The following is a 6,526-nucleotide window of genomic DNA, read 5'->3' on the forward strand; positions in this document are numbered from 1 at the left end:
GTTAGTTACCTGCAACAAAAGGTCATGATTAGAACTTGTTTCATAGACTCCAACTTTCTTACCCCTTAAATCTTTGTGTTGAGCATTAGACCCCAACATCTCATAAATGTTATATGACTCTTGAGCATTCTTTTTCTTCAATGCTCCACCTGCTGCATTATCAACAGTTGATTGACAATTTTGGGTTAGTCCATCATAGAAAATTTGCATTTGTAAGTGAAAAGGTAACCCATGGTGTGGACATTGTATCAAGAGGCCTTTAAAACGCTCCCAACACTCATTGAAAGGTTCTCCATCATCTTGTTTGAAGTTGAAGATTTGTCCCCTTAATGTGGCTGTCTTTTGAGTGGAAAAGAACTTCTCCAAGAACTTCTTAGCCACGACATCCCATGTAGTGAGGGAACCCGGTGTTAGAGTCATCAACCAACTCTTGGCCTTATCTTTCAAGGTGTAAGGAAACACTTTCATCCTCAAATTTGCTTCACTTACTCCCTGCAAAGGTAAACCACTCACAACATTGTAAAACTCTTTAATATGAGCTAAAGGGTCTTCATTAGGTAAGCCATAAAATGAAGGAAACATATGGAAATGTGAAGATTTGAGATCATAGTTTCTAGCTTCTGTGGGCAGCAAGATGCATGAAGGTGAATTTGGTATGATTGGTTGAGCAAAGTCCTCCAAAGCTCGAAGCTCATCTAGGTTGCCCGCCATCTCTTCTTCTCTTTCCCAATTAAATTGCTCAGATTCTTTACTTGTTGAACTAGGTGAATTCCCTTCTCTTCCTCACGGCCAATGGATGAACTTGATGGCACAAAGTTGTCCAAAGTGTGGCCCTTCAACCGTTCAATTCTTTGGCCTAACTCAACAAGTCTATTTGACATATACTACCTGAAACAAAGTAACACAAATTTGAATGAAAATCAAGAATCTACCTACAATGAAAAGAACAAAGTTTAACTAGCAAACAACAATGAAATGAACAAATTTTAAGTAGCAAACAAGCAATTACAAGGGACTGAAATCAGTCCCCGGCAACAGCGCCATTTTTGTTGATGTATTATTCCTTTGTAATGCTAGAATATATTTAGTATAATGGCATAAGCAAGGGTGTCGAATCCACAGGGACTAATTGGACCTATGTAATTACTTGTTTTGCAAGAACTCTATGAAATGAATCAAACTAAACAGAATAGGCAGATTTGTTGTTGTAACTTGAAAGTATAAGAAATTGAAGTAAACACAAATAAATGGCTCAACAACTAATAAAATGAGATAGTACCAATGAGGATGAAGCTAGGGATTCGGTTTCACCATTGCTAAACCAAGTCCATGTTAGTTAAGTTAGTTTGTACTCATTCATCTACCTATTTCTTGAGTTTGTTTCACTTGGACATGATCAACCATATGATGTGTGGATTTGATCAAATGTCTCTAATCATGAACCTAGTTGTGATGTGCAATTTTGGTTCATAATCAAGAGTATGTAATGCACAAGAAACTTTCATAAAACCAAAGGGAATAACTCGGCAGGATGTTTGCTAAACATTCCCTTCATTCATTCACATATCTACCAAGATTATGCATGATGTGTGTTTTAATCTTGGCTACACAACTTAGTGATTAATTCAAATGATGATCAAACATTAAAATCAACACACTAAGTCACCATTAAATCAGAGAATGAAACAAGAAATAGATGGACAAATTGAGCATTCTAACTTAATTACATGGCAAACTTTGCAAGGTTACATCGAATCCCTAGAGGAGGATTAGTTACAATTCATGTTTACAAAAGATTTAACATAAAAATATAAAACATGAATGAACATAGAATTAATAAGAAGAAACCCTTGAAGCAAAACTGATGTTGAATTCCTTGAGGAGTGCCTTCGGTGTTGGTTCTCCAAATGTGATGTAAATGAAGGTAGATCGACGATGGGTGAATGGTTTCTGCCAATGGGACAGAAATGGAGAGAAATGGAGTGGGAATGGAGTGACTATGTGTGTGAAAATGGGATGAATCAAGAACAGTTTTTGTGAATGGTAGAGACTGTGGACAGTTTCTGTGAAAGGAAAAGAATGTCGAATGCAATGGAATGGAGAGGGAGAATGAGTGTGAGTAATGAAATGAGTGAAGAATAAAAATGTCGAACCCCCTCTTGCATGAAGTGAGACTTGTTTTATAGGAAAGAATGTGTCTCCAACATTCAGATTGGATCTGGAATATGTTTAATTCAGATGGCAGTGCATAAGTCAGCTGGAATGATGGGTTTCTGAGGTAGTGGACGCATGGCATGGACAAGATCTGCATGTGTTAATGTATTCAAAGAAGCATGTGCCTTTGCTGCAACAAGTGAGTGGAACCTGCAAAGGTGAATTGGATCACCAGAAATTGTTTGTACAAATCTGGAAAGGGGAATAAAGCACACGGCATGAACAAGGAATGAGTGAATTTCTGGAATAATGGATGAATAACAAAAGGGAGATGTGCAAGCATGTGGATTTCTGCAAAGATGAAACATGAGAAAGATAATGGAATGCACGAAATGGATGTGAGCATGCATGTGAATGCATGTTTTGGTGTTTAGAAATGCATAATCTGACTTGGAACCACATGGGATTTGCATGACATGATTGTGTTTGTTGGTGGAAATATGGCTGAATGTTTTAGGCAAGGAGGTACACGGCACAAGCCATGTGGAATAATAAGAAATCCGCATGTTTTTGCCTTGTTTAGAACCACCCAATGTGACTCTAATGCACCACTTTCCTAATCACATCTTCTCTTGAATTTCAGCAGCCACATTAGTCCCAGATTCCTCATATTTAGACTTCGAATTAATTCCCAAGAACCTTTTCCACGTTTGGAGTAATGCTCAGCTACCAAAAGGAATGTTTTTGCTTTATTTGCCTTCTCATTGATCCAAATTCACCCTTGGCTGCACACTAACACTAAATAATGTAAAATGGAACTAGTTTAATCCAAAACAATCACAAAGACGCCAAATAAGGAGGATATAAATGCATGCAAAGTGTGACTTATCACTCCCTCCACTTGAAGTTTGGATGGTCTCTCCAACCCGGATTGTATGTATTAGAATATGGATCATTCCTCGGTTGATTTTGGCTTGGAAATCCGATGGCATTTGCACTCTCCCACCCACCATTCTCAATCAATTGAGGGCACTTTTCTGAAGGATGTCCTTGAATAGAACATACGCCACATACAATTGGACTTTGGAGCTTCATTCCTTCGGCCATCTGAGACACAAGATAAGTAAGATTAGTTACTTGAGTTTGAAGGTCGGATTGAGAACTTACCTCATTCACTTGTTGCCGTGGGGGGTCCCTTTGCCCAAGTCCTTCATATTGTTGTGCATTTAGAGCACGGTTTGCAATTAGGGTCTTGGCTGCCATAGGTGTTTTGTCCACCAATGCACCTCCCGTCGAAGCATCGAGCATTTGCCTTTCAATGGGAAGAAGGCCCTCATAGAAGTATTGAAGGAGAAGCTCCTTGATAGGAGCATATTCATGCGACTTAAATAGCTTGTTCTCGTACATTTACGTTATGTTTCTTTAGTTATTTTAGTACTTTAAGCTATTTTCGTGTGTTTGTAGGTCCAAATGGCTAAAGGAGCAAAAAGATGCATTTTGGAGACTTTTGGAGCACTTTTGGGCTAAGGACGGATAGCTTATGCTTGAAGCCAAAGTGTTGGACGAAATTGAAGACCTAATTGGAGCCAAAGTGTTGGAACCTTGTTCTCTTTAGTTTTAGGACATTTAAACCTTTCCTAATCCCAATCATGCCATGCATAACACACATCCATTCTAACACATTGTCATTGCACATGCATTTCCTTCATTAGTTAACCCACATGCACTTATCACTTATCATCACCACATATCATATCACTTAATCACTTATCACTTATCATCACCACTTAACCACTTATCATATCATAACCACATATCATATCACTTATCACTTATCACTTAACATATCATCCACCAACTTCACCTACAACATCCACCTACTTCACCTACAACATCCACCTACTTCACCTACAACATCCACTTCACCTACAACATCCACCTACTTCACCTACAACATCCACCTACTTCACCTACAACATCCACCTACTTCACCTACAAATGACATAGCCATATGTTCCCTCCACTACTCCTATAAATACCCTTGCATTCATTCATTCATGGACATCTCATTTCATACACAACACATTACAAACACATTCTCCCTTCCCTAGCCGTGAGCTTCCCATCTCTCCCCTTATAATCCAAACACCATTTTTCCATTCCCCTTCCACTTCTCCACCACTCCTCTTCCATTCCACACTTCCATCCCCCAAACCAATTATCCCTAGACCTTATGCTACAATAAAGAGGAAGAGAAGAGAGCCTAAACGTTCATACAATTCAAGTTTGAGTTGTTGGAATGTTTAGGCGTTTCTTTGATTTCAATGTTTAATTTCAATTCTCTTTGTTTTGTATAAGGAACTAAACCCCCTTTTAGCTAGGGGGTGATTCGAAATATATGTTTATGCTTGCATTTTGATTTGATTACTTCTAATTACGTTTCATAAGTTGTGAATTCAATTTGTTTAACTGTTTTATTGATAACCTATTTATGTATGTTTATTGAGAGTGCACACTTAATTTTCATGCATGAATTTGACGCTAGAATATAAGTGAATTTCACCTAATCGTTATGAACTTATATTCACAAGTAGTGGAGGTTGCTTATAAACAATCGCGTTAAACGAATTCTTGGCATAAGTTTCATGCAATCATAGTAACGAATGCCTCGTCAACACTTATAGTTTTCAAAGAACTTAATGATTCTTGCTTGTATATCTATTATGCAATTCATGTAGGGAACTTGTGAGGAATGCTTTGGGTTGTCGTATGCAATCATCCAATTCATTAACTTAAGGAAAACTTGACGGTTAATTTAAGCGGACCTAATTAACTTGGAGTGTTGAGAATTAATGATTTATTGAAATGCAATTGGAAATCGTTTTATTATGCAAGTATAACATGTATGGAGATGAACCCCTTAGCTAGCATTCATCCATTCTATTTCATCAATTTCATATTTACATTCTGTTTTAATTTGTTCATTTAATTTAATTTCGTATAAACTTAAATCCCCCTTTACTATAATGTCAATTTAGTTAGAAATCATTTTAGTTTGTGTTTTTAAAAGCATTTTGAGTCTTTGGTTTGTCTTAGTGTTTTAAAGTTTAGTTTTACATTCTTTGAGTCTAGTTTAGTGTTTATTATTACGTTTTTACGTTTTTGAGTCAAATCCAAGTGATTAACAATCCCTCCTAATCCCCGGTCCAGAACGATCCCTACTTATACATATACTACAATTTGACGAAAAGAGGGTTTAATTTGTGTGCGTATAATTCTCGCATCACTCCTCCTTCATTTAATGTTGAGGACATGATGCAACAAGGGCTTTAAAACGCTCGTAGTATGCCGGAAAAGATTCTCCTTGACATTGTTGGATTCCGCTAATTTTCTTCCTCAAGAGAATGACTTTTGAAGTAGGGAAGAACTTCTCCAAGAACGCTCTCTTCATGCTCTCCCAAGAATTAACGGTCCCGGGTGCCAATTCATAAAGCCAATCCTTAGCCTTTTCTACAAGAGAGAATGGAAAAGCCTTTATCATCAGAATGTTCCCATCAACATTTATGGGTGTCATGCTCGAACAAACAACCTCGAACTCCTTGAGATGCTTGTTGGGATCTTCCATGGAAAGCCCTTGGTATTTCGGAATGTGGTGCAACAAGCTTGACTTCAACTCGAATTCATCGGTCTTGCCTTGGGCAGCCGCGGGGTATTGAATGTAAAGAGGGGCTGCATTGGTCAAACCCGAGGCAGAAAGCTCTTTAATGGTTCGATTGTCCACGGCCATGGTTGGTACTTCCTCTTTAACCCAATCCGTGGCTTCCTCTTCTACTTCAGGTTCGGGACTAGGAGGATTAGACTCTTGCAATTTCTTGTTCCTTCTCAAAGTCCTCTCGAAATCACCGTCAAAGTCGGAGATATGCTCATGAACAGGTTGTGAGCTGCGGGTCATAAACTAGTACCTACACACAAAAGTAAACAAGATAAGTAACCAACTTAATAGACTTGGCACAAGTAGGAAAACAAGTTGCCACACACGGCACAAAAACAAAACACATACACACGGTGCAAAAAAAAAAAATTAAAACAAAACAGAAACTAAACAATTTAAACAAAACTCAAGACAAGGGATTAGCAACTTTGCCAATCCCCGGCAACGGCGCCAAAATTTGATGCGTGATTTATACGCACACAAATTAAACCCTTTTTTTGTCAATTGTAGTATATGTATAAGTAGGGATCGTTCTGGACCGGGGATTAGGAGGGATTGTTAATCACTTGGATTTGACTAAAAAACGTAAAAACACAATATAAAACACTATACTAGACTCAAAGAATTCAAAAATACTTTAAAACATAAACTAAACAGATT

The 6,526-nt window shown here is 37.8% G+C and overlaps 1 non-coding gene across 1 annotated transcript; it reads left to right on the forward strand.

The window, feature by feature from the left end:
- Positions 1-226: 226 nt before the first annotated feature.
- On the forward strand, positions 227-337 carry LOC148692993 (small nucleolar RNA R71). The gene has a single exon (XR_015953773.1). It is a non-coding gene; the product is annotated as a small nucleolar RNA R71 (small nucleolar RNA).
- Positions 338-6,526: the final 6,189 nt, after the last annotated feature.

Source organism: Pyrus communis, chromosome 11 (assembly GCF_041283825.1).
Source record: "Pyrus communis isolate YQ-2024b chromosome 11, ASM4128382v1, whole genome shotgun sequence".
Taxonomy (NCBI): Eukaryota; Viridiplantae; Streptophyta; class Magnoliopsida; order Rosales; family Rosaceae; genus Pyrus; species Pyrus communis.